This window comes from Barbus barbus (genome assembly GCF_936440315.1).
Source record: "Barbus barbus genome assembly, chromosome: 5".
NCBI classification, from domain to species: domain Eukaryota; kingdom Metazoa; phylum Chordata; class Actinopteri; order Cypriniformes; family Cyprinidae; genus Barbus; species Barbus barbus.
Genome location: NC_136733.1, coordinates 23,948,074 through 23,961,746, shown reverse-complemented (window position 1 = coordinate 23,961,746; position 13,673 = coordinate 23,948,074).

Below are 13,673 nucleotides of genomic sequence, written 5' to 3'. Positions count from 1 at the left end.
TGTGTGTATATATATATATATATATATATATATATATATATATATATATATATATATATATATATATATATATATATATATATATATATATATATGTGTGTGTGTGTGTGTATATGGTGTGTATATATGGTGTGATCACAACAGAAAGCTTTACAGAAAATGTTCTGACATCGATCACACTTCAGAAATGTTCATACAGAAATGCAGAGAATTCCAAAGGTTTCTTATTCTTCCCCTCACAATGCTATGTTTTAAACATCATGTGCCTTTATTTGGTTTGTAGGTGATATCTCAAGCATTATTCTACTGTAAAAATAAAATGTGTATTCCTCTAGCAGAAGTAATTTGATTTATATATATATATATACACACACACACACACACACACACACATATTCATGGACAGTGAGAGAAAGAGAAACATATCGTCTGAATGGGTCTTCTCTCTTTCGCTTACAGTGAGATGTGAGTTTCATTTGGTATATCCAATAACAGCCACAATTTGAATGTAAAATCAAATTACTTCTGTTAGAGGAATACACATTTTATTTTTACAGTAGAATAATGCTTGAGATATCACCTACAAACCAAATAAAGGCACATGATGTTTAAAACATAGCATTGTGAGGGGAATAATAAGAAACCTTTGGAATTCTCTGCATTTCTGTATGAACATTTCTGAAGTGTGATCGATGTCAGAACATTTTCTGTAAAGCTTTCTGTTGTGATCACACCACTCATAGCAGTTAGGTAAATTATCTGGTGTTTTAATTGTTAATTGTTTAATTTTTAATTGGGTTTTGGGATGTTTTGCTAAAATGGGCTGTTTTGACTCTGCCACAGCAGTTTGGGTCATATGATGCGATTTCAAGTTCTCCTTTCTCTTTGGAGTGTTACATACTATTTGTGCATAGATAAAATCCCTGAAGTTGCAAAGACTAAAGTCTCAAAACCAAAGAGATATTCTTTATAAAAGTTAAGACTCGACCATGCCCACCTAAAACGGCTCATTGAAACACGTCTACGTCACGGTGTGGGGAGATTTTCAAAACACCGCCCAAATGTATACGCAAAGAAAGGGGGCGTGATTTTTATTCTCGGTGTAGTATTGTTGCTGCTGCCGGCGCCATGTCCTGGAGACGCTCTGTTTCGTTGTGAAAGCGAAACTACCTTGTTTGGGCTTCCAAAAGGGGACACAAATAGAAATCAGTGGTTAAGTAGTATTTACAACACTGTTCCAGAACAGTTCAACCCAAATATTAGAGTGTGTGCAGCGCATTTTACAGAGGACTATTTCCTGAACCTTGAAGAGTAGCCTACAATGCTGGCTTGCACAAAGGCTGTTTCTATAAAGTGGGGCAATTACAACTTTGCAAGGACAGTCTGGCGCTTCTGACTCACAGCCTGTAAGTACGTGTTCATATTTAAAGAATTTGCCACTGACGATTCAAACGCGAGTTTTGAGCAGTGTAGAGTAGTGCTTGTTGTTTGTCATTTCTCCAATCACAAATGCAGACATTGTAATGTTTACTCGGCGCGATGCAAAGCGACGCATAAAAAGTCAGTATAATTCATTATAATCAGTAATTATGTCCCCACTGGATGCAACAAATGCCTCGTTTATAATGGGTTTTTATTGTTTTTGTGTTGTCGCGACAGGACACAGCATCACAATACGGTAAGGGGCGTAACATTTCAGTATCACGCTTGAGGTATTCGGCCAATCACAACACACAGGATAGCTTGCCAATCAGAGCACGCCTCGCTTCTCAGAACAATGAGCTTTGTAAAATTAGGTGTGTTTCAGAAAAGCGGAGCATAGAGGAGCAACAATAATGTACAGTTTGTGGAAAATAATGTATTTTCTTAACCTTAAACCGCATAAACACATTGCATTACACCAAATACACAAAATAATGTTCTTTTTAGCAACGTCATATGACCCCTTTAACATTTTAGCAAAGCTATAATAAGAATGTATTTGATGTGGATATGCAGCTACATTTTGACTGTCATGTTGCATGACCCTTCTGAGTTTCAGATTCAGGGTCATTCAACACCTTCTACTGTAGAATTTCCTGATACAACTTTAGTGCAGCCAGGCCCTGATGCAGCAAAGCTGACAAATTTCATTACACTTCCCCATGCCTCACATAGAGGATAAGGTTTCTTTCTCCTCAGATATAAATTATTTATTTTTTTCAGTGATGCTTTGGAACCTGGAGGAGGTCTTTGCAAACTTTCTGTGGTCATCAGCAGTAATGTTTTAAGAGTTTTGTTTTTATCTCTGTGGTGACCTCCCATGGCTGTTTCATACTGTACACATTGATCCATGACTCATGCATTTTATTGTTATGAGCCTCAACATCTCCACTTTATAAATTCTCTGACAAATATTATGAAATAGTACGTACTATATATACTGTAACCCAATGACATGAATAAGTTATTCTCATATGAAAGTTATTTTCAGACAGATTTCAAACAGAAATGATATGATGTAAAATTAAAAGGAAATATTTACGATTTCCCCACTAACTGAAGAAATTTATCTGGGAGGCCCAGTCAAACTTTTACTTTGTACAGTGTGGGTGTATATATATATATATATATATATATTACACACGTTGGTTTTTGTGGTTTATGGGGACTCTCCATAGGCGTAATGGTTTTTATACTGAACAAACTGTGTGTGCTATTGCCATACACCTACCCTACACCTAAACTTAGCCCTCACAGGAAACTTTGTGCATTTTTAGATTTTCAAAAAAACACCATTTAGTATGTTTGTTTTTTAAGCCTTTTGAATTACGGGGACATAGGCAGTGTCCTCATAAACCACCTTCATATTGTAATACCTCTGTCATACCCATGTCATTATACAAATTTGTGTCCTCATAAACCACATAAACATGCACGCGCACACACACACACACATATACAGTGGGGCAAATAAGTATTTGATACACTGCCGCTTTTTCAAGTTTTCCCACTTACAAAGAATGGCGAGATTTGTAATTTTCATTTTTCGTAGGTACACCTCAACTGTGAGAGACAGAAGAAAAAAAATCCAGAAATTCACATTGTATGATTTTTGAATAATTAATTTCCATTTTATTGCATGAAATAAGTATTTGATCACCTCTCACAAACCTATTTGTCTTTAAGAAGCCCTCCTATCCTCCACTTATTACCTGTATTAATTGCACCTATTTAAATTCGTTACCTGTATAAAAGACACCTGTTCACACACTCAATCAATCAGACTCCAACCTCTCCACGCAATTATTCGAAAAAGGAAGAAATTCAAGATGACTGTCAATCTCACTCGGACTGGGGCTCCATGCAAGATATCGCCTCGTGGAGTATCAATGATCCTGAGAAAGCTGAAGGATCAGCCTAGAACTACACGGGAGGACCTGGTCAATGACCTGAAGAGAGCTGGGACCACAGTCTCAACGGTTACCATTAGTAACACACTACACCGTCATGGATTAAAATCCTGCAGTACACGCAAGGTCCCCCTGCTCAAGCCAGGCCCGTTTGAAGTTTGCCAAAGACCATCTGGATGATCCAGAGGAGGCATGGGAGAGAAGGTCATGTGGTCAGATGAGACCAAAATAGAACTTTTTGGTATAGACTGTACTCGCCGTGTTTGGAAGAAGAAGGATGCGTACAATCCTAAGGACACCATCCCAACCGTGAAGCATGGGGGTGGAAACATCATGCTTTGGGGGTGCTTTTCTGCAAAGGGGACAGGACGACTGCACCGTATTGAGGGGAGGATGGATGGGGCCATGTATCGCGAGATTTTGGGCAACAACCTCCTTCCCTCAGTAAGAGCATTGAAGATGGGTCGTGGCTGGGTCTTCCAGCATGACAATGACCCCAAAAGACACAGCAAGGGCAACTAAGGAGTGGCACCGTAACAAACATTTCATGGTCCTGGAGTGGCCTGGTGAGTCTCCAGACCTGAACCCAATAGAAAATCTATGGACGGAGCTGAAACTCCGTGTTGCCCAGCGACAGCCCCAAAACCTGAAAGATCTGGAGAAGACCTGTACGGACGGACGGACGGACGCACACACACACACACACACATATAGGGGGAGTCATGGCCTAATGGTTAGAGAGTCGGACTCGTAATCCAAAGGTTGCGGTCTCGAGTCCGGCTGGGATTGAAGGTGGGTGGAGTGAATATACAGCGCTCTCTCCACCCTCAATACCACGACTGAGGTGCTCTTGAGCAAGGCACCGAGCCCCCAACTGCTCCTCGGGTGCTGCAGCATAAATGGCTGCCCACTGCTCTGGGTGTGTGTTCACGGTGTGTGTGTGTTCACTGCTGTGTGTGTGCACGTTGGATGGGTTAAATGCAGAGCACGAATTCCGAGTATGGGTCACTATATATATATATATATATATATATATATATATATATATATATATAATATTCGTCGGGTGACGACGAAATTGGAAATTGGGATCTCGCCAGAGAGACCTATCCACTTCGAGTGCAACTAAACGAGCCAGTGAACATTGGCATGCGGTAATTCGCATCCAGCTGCCGCTGATCACAGCGTGAGTATAAGAGGCAGCAGGTGCACCGCATTAATTCACGCCTTTGGCTGAGGAGCCGAGCCGGTGACCTGGCAGCTCAGTGGTGGCACAGTGACTGTGGCAACTGGATGTGATGTCTCCGTTCCCTCCTTCAGGGAACGAGGGTTACATACGTGACCGAGACGTCCCCTTTCAGTCGGTCACTCCGCGTCACGTCGGATGATCGATGAATTTGGGATCCCTACCAAAGCGCCACAGGAGTTGCCCCTTCCAGTGCCCTGTGTAGGCCTCCTGATCCTTCCTATAAGGCAGACGATAGGACCGGGCTCTACACGGAGAAGGTCAACTACTGTTGTTCCTTGAGCAACCCAAACAGTAGGACTTGGATAACACTGGGAAGCATGCCCTTCCGCTTGGAAGAGGCACACTGCGTCACCTTCTCCCAGAGGGGTTTAAGTGGCATTTAGACATGTGAAGTATCCCGTAGGGCCCTATTGCACATGGAAGTATCTGAGATGGCTTTGGCTGCATCATTAGAGATGGCAGAACGTGGCCTGCCAGGGGAAACACGGCTCTACTAAGCATACCGTGGAATACATATATGGGATCCCGGCAGTGTCTCTCATATGGGCACTAGCCTCACACCAGATTTCAAGAAGTCATTGGCTGAAAGGCCTGGCACCGGATGCTCTGCTACGTCCGGACGCCGGAGTGATGGAGGACTCGACAGGGTTCGACTGGTTAAGGAACTCTCTGGAGAATTAGGCATAAGGACGCCGCAAGCTGACTCTGAGCCGGGCCTCTCAGTGCCACTACCCGTTTTAGGTGAGAACACAGGAGGAAACCGGTTCAACACATAGGCTATAAAACCTAGCGAACGTGTTGGGAGTCGCCCAACCCGCAGCTCTTCAGATGTCTGCTAGCGAGGCACCACGAGCCAGCGCCCAGGATGATGCGACACCCCTAGTGGAGTGAGCACGCAACCTGAGCGGGCAGGACACACCTTGTGCTTCATAGGCCAAGGTGATGGCATCCACTCGTAGAACACTCTCTTGGAAGGGAGAGCAGTAGCTTCAATCACTACCGCTCAGCTCCGAAGCGAAAGGATTAATTAATGCAGTGCACCTGCTGCCTCTTATACTCTCGCTGTGATCAGTGGCAGCTGGATGCGAATTACCGCATGCCAATGTCCATTGGCTCGTTTAGTTGGACTCGAAATGGATAGGTCTCTCTGGAGAGATCCCAATTTCCAATTTCGTCGGTCATCCAACGTGACGCGGAGTGACCGACTGAAAGGAAAACATATATATATATATATATATATATATATATATATATATATATATATATATATATATATATATATATATATATATATATATATATGTATATGTATGTATATGTATATGTATGTATATGTATATGTATGTATATGTATATGTATGTATATATATATATGTATGTATATATATATATGTATATATATATATATATGTATATATATATATATATGTATATATATATATATGTATATATATATATATGTATATGTATATATATATGTATATGTATATATGTATATATATGTATATATGTATATATATGTATATATGTATATATATATATATATATGTATATATGTATATATGTATATATATATATATATGTATATATATATGTATATGTGTGTGTCTGTGTGTGTCTATGTATATATGTTTTCCTTTCATACATACATACATACAGTGCCCTCCAAAAGTATTGAAACAGTAAGGCCAATTCCTTTAGTTTTGCTGTAGACTGTAAACATTTGGGTTTGACAAAAGATTAATATGAGATGAGAGATTAACATTTCAGCTTTTATTTACAGGTATTTTCATCTGGATCTGATACACAACTTAGAAGATAGCACCTTTTGTTTGAACCCACCCATTTTTCATGTTACCAAAAGTATTGGAACAGATAGAATTAACATAGATTAAAGTGAAAAAGACTTAACAGAAATATAAATAAGAGGGAAAACAAAGTCCAAATTCCCTTAATCATCCATCACAATGAGAAAAACCAAATAATATATTTCTGATGTGCAGCAAAAGATACTTAAGCTTCACAAATTAGTGAAGTGGCTTTAAGAAAAGAGCTAGAGCAGTGAAAATTCCCATTTCCACCATCAGAGCAATAATTAAGAATTTTCAATCAACAGAAAATGTTATGAATCTGCCTTGAAGAGGACATGTGTCTATATCATCCTAATGCATGGTGAGGAGGAGAGTTTGAGTGGCCAAAAACTCTTCAAGGACCACAGCTGAAGAATTGTAGAGAACGGTTGAGTTTCGAAAACCTTAAAACAAATTTGTCAAACAGCCCCTACATCACCACATGTTGTTTGGGAGGGTTTCAAGAAAAATTCTCCTCACTCATCCAAAAACAATCTCCAGCATATTCAGTTGTCAGACACGACTGGAACTTCAAATGAGACTGGCTTCTATGGTCAGATGAAACTAGAAAATAAGCTTTTTAGCAGCAAACTCTCAATATGGGTTTGGTGCGCACAGAGATAAAAAGTACCCCATGTGTACAATGAAATATACTGCTGTATTTTTATACTGTTGTGGGCCTATATTTCTGCTGGAGGTCCTGGACATCTTTTTTAAATACATGGCATCATGGATTCTATAAAATACCAACAGATAAAAAATCAATAAGTGACTGACTCTGTTAGAAATCTTATAATGGGCCAAGTTTGGATCTTCCAACCGGGCAATAATCCAAACACAAACCTCAAAACAACACAAAAATGGGTCAAGGGGCACAAAACCAAGCTTCTGCTATGGCCATTCCAGTCCTCTGACCTGAACCCCGTAGAAAATGAGTGAGGTGAACTGAAGAGAAGCACCGTCATGGAGCTGTGAATCTAAAGGGTCTGGAGAGATTCTGGATGAAGGAATGGTCTCTGATCTCTTGTCAGGTGTTCTCTAACCTCATCAGGCATTATAGGAGAAAATATATAGCTGTTAAACTGACAAATGGAGGTTTCAAAAAGTATTGAATAAAAGTGTGCCATTAATTGTGGCCAATGTGCATTAAACAAAAACATTTATTTCATAATGATATTTACTCCCATTTTAAATTCATATTCTCCAATGAAAGGTTAGATTTTTGTGATTTTTTTTTAAATAAAAGATCAAAAGGATTAACAATGCATATTAATTTTCACAGCCGCCTTTGATCATATTTACCAAGGGTGCCAATAATTCTGACCACGACTGTATGTATGTATGTTAATTTTTATTTATATTTAGCTTAAGCAATTTTAGTACTTCAACTTCATCATTTCAGTTAATAAATAATCAAATAATTAATTAATCAATTAATAATAAATAAAATAGATATATTTTTTATTTATTTATTCATATTAATGTTAATATTCATGTTTTCCTCTAATAATCTTACTCATTTATTCAGATTTATTTAAATTAAGAATCTAAGATCTTTAACCGTTTTATTTAACAGTGACAACTGTGATGATTTACTGTTGCTTGGATAATTTTGTTTTTTTTCAGAATACATGAATATTTTTGAATGGGGAAAGATACTCTTTTTGGCCAGATGGTGTAATTTTGGCATCTACCAACAGGTGTACTGTAACGGTTTCTAGTTAATAAGCTTCTATTCTGTGCTGTGAATATACTGCCTGAGCTTCATGCTGTAGCATCTCACAGACAATGATAAACAACTGCTGAACACATAAGCAATTATGCTGTGTAGTTTGTGGGTTAATAATACATTTTCAATTTATTATTTCAATGCTCCAGAAGCATGCTAACCAGATTTGAGGCGTGAAGCACCATGTTTCAGCTTGTGTCCAGGCCTCATTGATTCTTGCGTCATCCAATCAATATCTGAAGGCATATCCTGCTTGACTAATGAATTCTTTATAAATATATTAGTGCATATCCATCAGAGGTGGTTAAATAAGTGTGATTCATCTCTGGAGCAGCCTTTACTGTTTAAGGATGTGGTCAGGACCGTGGGTGTTGGATTCCAACCCCACTGTCAAAACAGCAGCCTTACAATGGGAACTATAAATGACAATCAATGTCAATGTAAGTGAAAAGGAACATATGGGAGTAAAGCACATTTTGAGAATAATCCTCATCAATAAATAGCATGCGACATGAAGACCAGGACATCTGGGTTTTGCTGGGATGTGCACCAGTATGAAGTGTTGTTTTGTTGTTGAGTAGTTGGGTTGGTTCAGACTAGGCCTATCAGTTAAGTGTCACATTTAGAGCTCATCCATTTTCCATTCTGTCCTTTTACAACATGCACCTGTTATGTGCCTGGAGATTAATGAGTGAGGAAATGTTGACAGAGGGCAGGATGTTTCTTTCTCCTAATGGTTTAAGCTGTAGAACTCATTATAAACTCATAATGATACTGATATTTGCATAGACTGTAAAATTGTTTTGTCATCTGTTTAAATTAACTGTTTTTATTAATTATTTTATTATGTATTACTTCATTTGTTTTTATTAGGTAAATATTTAATATGACTAAACGAATGTGATTATACACCAAAGAAAGTTATTTTTAAGGGTCAGCACAGGTAGAAATACCACCATAATAACAATAACAACAAATGCACATTTTCAGCAAATATAAATAAATAATGGAAAATATTTGTTTTATTAATTTATGTAGTGTACAAATCAAGTAAAATGTGCCTTTGTTACATTAAGGACTTTTTCAACTAGAGATGACCATTAACCCTCTGGGGTCTGAGGTGATTTTGGGGCCCTTGAGATGTTTTGACATGCCCTGATATTTGTGCTTATTTCAGCTACTTATAACATACTATTGACCAACATGTATTTTTTTTTTATTTTTTGTATTTAGCCCAAACTATGCTACAATAATATGTGACCAAAATGGATGTACATGTTTGCATTTTTTTGAAAAAACAAAACATTATGCGTGGTTAGTAAGTTTTGGGGGAACAAATGTAGCCGAAATAAGGCCATAAAACCCACACTAAATAGTCCTGAATAAGACTTTTGAGTAATCAGTCTTGTAGGCTAGAATATTTACTAAACAATTATGTGAAAATCATTCTGCTTACTCATTCACAGAAAACAATATATTGATTTAATTTTTTAAAGACATGTTTTGTGAGCCTATATGCGAGGGAGTGGTAATGGCCTTGAATATTAAGTGATTTTCAGTAGTAATAATAATAATAATGATGATAATAATAATAATAATGTGTGTAATTATTATTATTATTGTTATTGTTTTTGTTGTTCAATTTATTATTATTATTATTATTAATATTATTCATTTCTTTTAAAAAAAAGAGTATTGCATGAAATATATTTTTTATTCTCGTTTAGAGGAAAAGTTATAGCACTGTAAAAGAGGAATGGAATGGAAAGAGGAATCTGAGGAATGATTCTACCTCTTCAGTATCTTCAAAGACAAAACTTAAAAAAAAAAAATGGGTGCTGTCAAAAAACGCAGGTTGAATCACAGCTGAACTGTCATAAGGAAAATCCATCAAATGCATTTTTGACAGAAATGCATGTAAAATAACTGTCAAGGCCACTTGAGCAGTAAATTCAATAAACCTGCACAATCGGCGTAATAAAGGATTCAGTGAGTGATCTTTCCAATGTATGGAAATGACAAAACATACATAATGGCTTTGAAGGCTTTCCAGGACATTTTCAGATAAGGATCTTCTGAAGTAGGCTATGTGACTGTAATGTGACAAGAAATTAGGACAAGAAATTTAATTCCTCAGCAATTATAAAGCTTCGCAAACTTTAGTAACATCGGTTTTGAAATTGCACAGGAAGCCGGCAAAAGCTGGAGTCGAATCAGTAATCAGAGGGAATATGCAATGTCTCGGAGGACCCACACCTTTCTTTATGCAGGAGAAATGTGATTGAGTCGTCAGCAGTCACATGAGTGTGTGTAATTGATTGACTGCTGCACATGCTTGACAGCGGTAACAATGTAGAATCATGAGATTTAAAGCATCTCGGTCATTTCGGGCCCTTGCTTTCAATCCTGTGGCTTGCTACTGTCATAGGATATTAGACATCTAGAATCAGAATCAGAATTAGAATGAGCTTTATTGGCCAGGTATGTTTACACATACAAGGAATTTGTTGTAGTGACAGAAGCTCCACAGTGGAACAGAAAGACAGCAACAGGACAGGACACAGATAATAAAAGAGTAATATACAAATATCCAAATAGGCAATGTACAAAGCAGCAAAAACACAATATATAATATAAACAACTATGTATGTACAGGTCAAGTATGTGCAAATTAGAAATGAGAAAATAAAGATAAAATTAGTGAGTGGTGAATGGATAGTGTATTATAGTTGTGTGTTCCACATTTATTGTTGAGTGTTCATGAGATGGATTGCCTGAGGGAAGAAACTGTTTCTGTGTCTGGTCGTTCTGGTGCTCAGAGCTCTGTAACGTCGACCAGACGGAAACAGTTCAAAGAGGGAGTGTGCTGGATGTGAGGGGTCCAGAGTGATTTTACCAGCCCTTTTGCTCACTCTGGATAAGAACAGCTCTTGGAGAGGGGAGGGTTGTACCAATGATTTGCTCAGCAGTCCGGACTACTCTCCGTAGTCTTCTGAGGTCAGATTTGGTAGTTGAGCTGAACCAGACAGTTATTGAAGTGCAGAGGATGGATTCAAGGATGGCTGAGAAGAACTGTTTCAGTAAGTCCTGTGGCAGGTTGAACTTCCCCAGCTCTGCTGGGCTTTCTGACAATGGAGTCTATGTGAATATTCAGGTCCTAGGAGATGGTAGTGCCCAGTGACTCCACTGCAGTCACAGTGCTGTTCATGATGGTGAGTGGGGTGAGAGCAGTGGAGTTTCTCCTGAAGTCCATGATCATCTCCACAGTTTTGAACGTGTTAAGCTCCAGGTTGTTAAGACTGCACCAGACAGCCAGCTCCTTAACCTCCTGTCTGTAAGCAGACTCGTCACCGTCCTGGATGAGGCCGATCAGTGTGGTGTCGTCTGCAAACTTCAGGAGCTTGACAGAGGGGTCTTTAGAGGTGCAGTCGTTGTTGTAGAGGGAGAAGAGCAGTGGGGAGAGTACGCAGCCCTGAGGAGCTCCAGTGCTGATGGTACGATTGCTTGATGTGAATTTACCAAGCTTTACTAACTGCTGTCTGTCTGTCAGGAAGCTATTGATCCACTGACAGACGTGGAGGTGGGGACGGAGAGCTGGGTTAGTTCATTCTGAAGGGTTTCCGTGATGATGGTGTTAAAAGCGGAGCTGAAGTCCACAAATAGGATCCTCACATAAGTCCCTGGTCTGTCCAGATGCTTCAGGATGAAGTGCAGTCCCATGTTGAATGCATCATCCACAGACCTGTTTGCTCTGTAGGCAAACTGCAGGGGGTCCAGTAAGGGTCCAGTGATGTCCTTCAGATAAGCCAAAACCAGTCTTTCAAATGATTTCATGGCTACAGACGTTAGGGCCACAGGTCTGTAGTCATTAAGTCCAGTAATTTTGTGTTTCTTTGGGACGGGGATGATGATGGAGCGTTTGAAGCATGAGGAGACTTCACACAGCTCCAGTGATCTGTTGAAGATCTGTGTGAAGATGAGGACCAGCTGGTCAGCACAGATTTTCAGACAGGTTGGTGACACCGTCTGGGCCTGGTGCTTTCCTTCTTTTGTTCTTTCTGAAGACCTGGCACACATCTTCGCTGATTTGAATTGTAGGTGTGGGGGAGAGGAGGGTTGCTGGAGGTGTTAATGGTTGTGTGGAGAGGTGTTCAGGGCGGGTGTGGGGTGATTTTTTAAAGCGAGAATAAAACTCGTTTAAGTCGTCTGCCAGGTGTTGATTCTCCACAGTGCTGGGGGATGGTGACTTGTAACTGGTGATATCCTTCATTCATTTCCACACTGACGCAGAATCACTGGAAGAGAATTTGTTGCCATTTCTAATATACATTTGATATGGCTAAATATTATTAAAATGTAGAGAAATTCCAGGATCAGTTCTCTCTTCACATAGGCCTAGTATTAGAAAAATAGGTCAGTCTTAGAAAAATCTGATTGGTTGATAACTTTTGACGTTTAATCCAGGTGTGAAAAAAAATAATATCTAGCGCAAGAGCACAGAGAGACAAAGTTTGAAGATGTTTTAAGTGCACGCACTCTCTCTGCGCCAGAGCAGCGTATATCCGAGAGCGCGTGTCCGGTTTTGTGCGAGAGCAAAGGAAATCCGCGTGCAAGCGGGGAGATTCGCGCTCGCGCATTATCTTAATCTACTTCCGCGCTACAAAAATGCGCTCTCGACATTTGGCAGTAAAATAACACCAATGTGTGCTAGAGCTCCCATTGTATATTCCCTCAGCTGCACAGGACTGTTTTTCACAGTTAAAATGCATGCCATGGCTATAAAATTGTAACCTGGGCAAAGTTCTAGTCTACGTCGTCAACCAGTGGAACATTATAATTGAAATGTCATGACAGACAGGGAGAAAAGTATAGCATTTCATTCTCTCTGCACTGTCAGGACAGGAGGATTAATAATGACTTGGGGAACAGATAGGTGGTAGAGCAAATCTGATGGACACAAACTAGTGACAACTGTGCAAAAGAGCCTCTCCAGTTCTAAACGTAAAGTTTACATTTGTTGATCTGTGTTACACATGTGTCGAACAGTGTTTCTCTACACTCAGCTGGTAGATTAATACCATGTAATGGCATTAGTAAGAGCATGAGTGGTGTGAAGAGTGTGTGGTATGAAGTGTGGGAGGACAGCGTGCTTTACAGTCTTCATAAATATCAGGATCCCTACTAGCTGGAGAATTGAATTCCTATGAAGTCTGTAAATTGTATGTCCAACTTTATAACTGTGCATTTGGATCCAGCTCTAATAGCAGCAGCTCGTGTATATCAGATCATCTTTATGGGTCTGCAGATACATCATGGGCATTAAATTTAATGGGGCAAGCTCAGATGTCTGAGCCAGCTGGATTTTAAAAATTATGTTGCACCATTGTAAGTAATATAAAGCATGTTTTAAATACTGTTAAAACAGTCATATTTGGGTCAGTCAGTCTCATTTT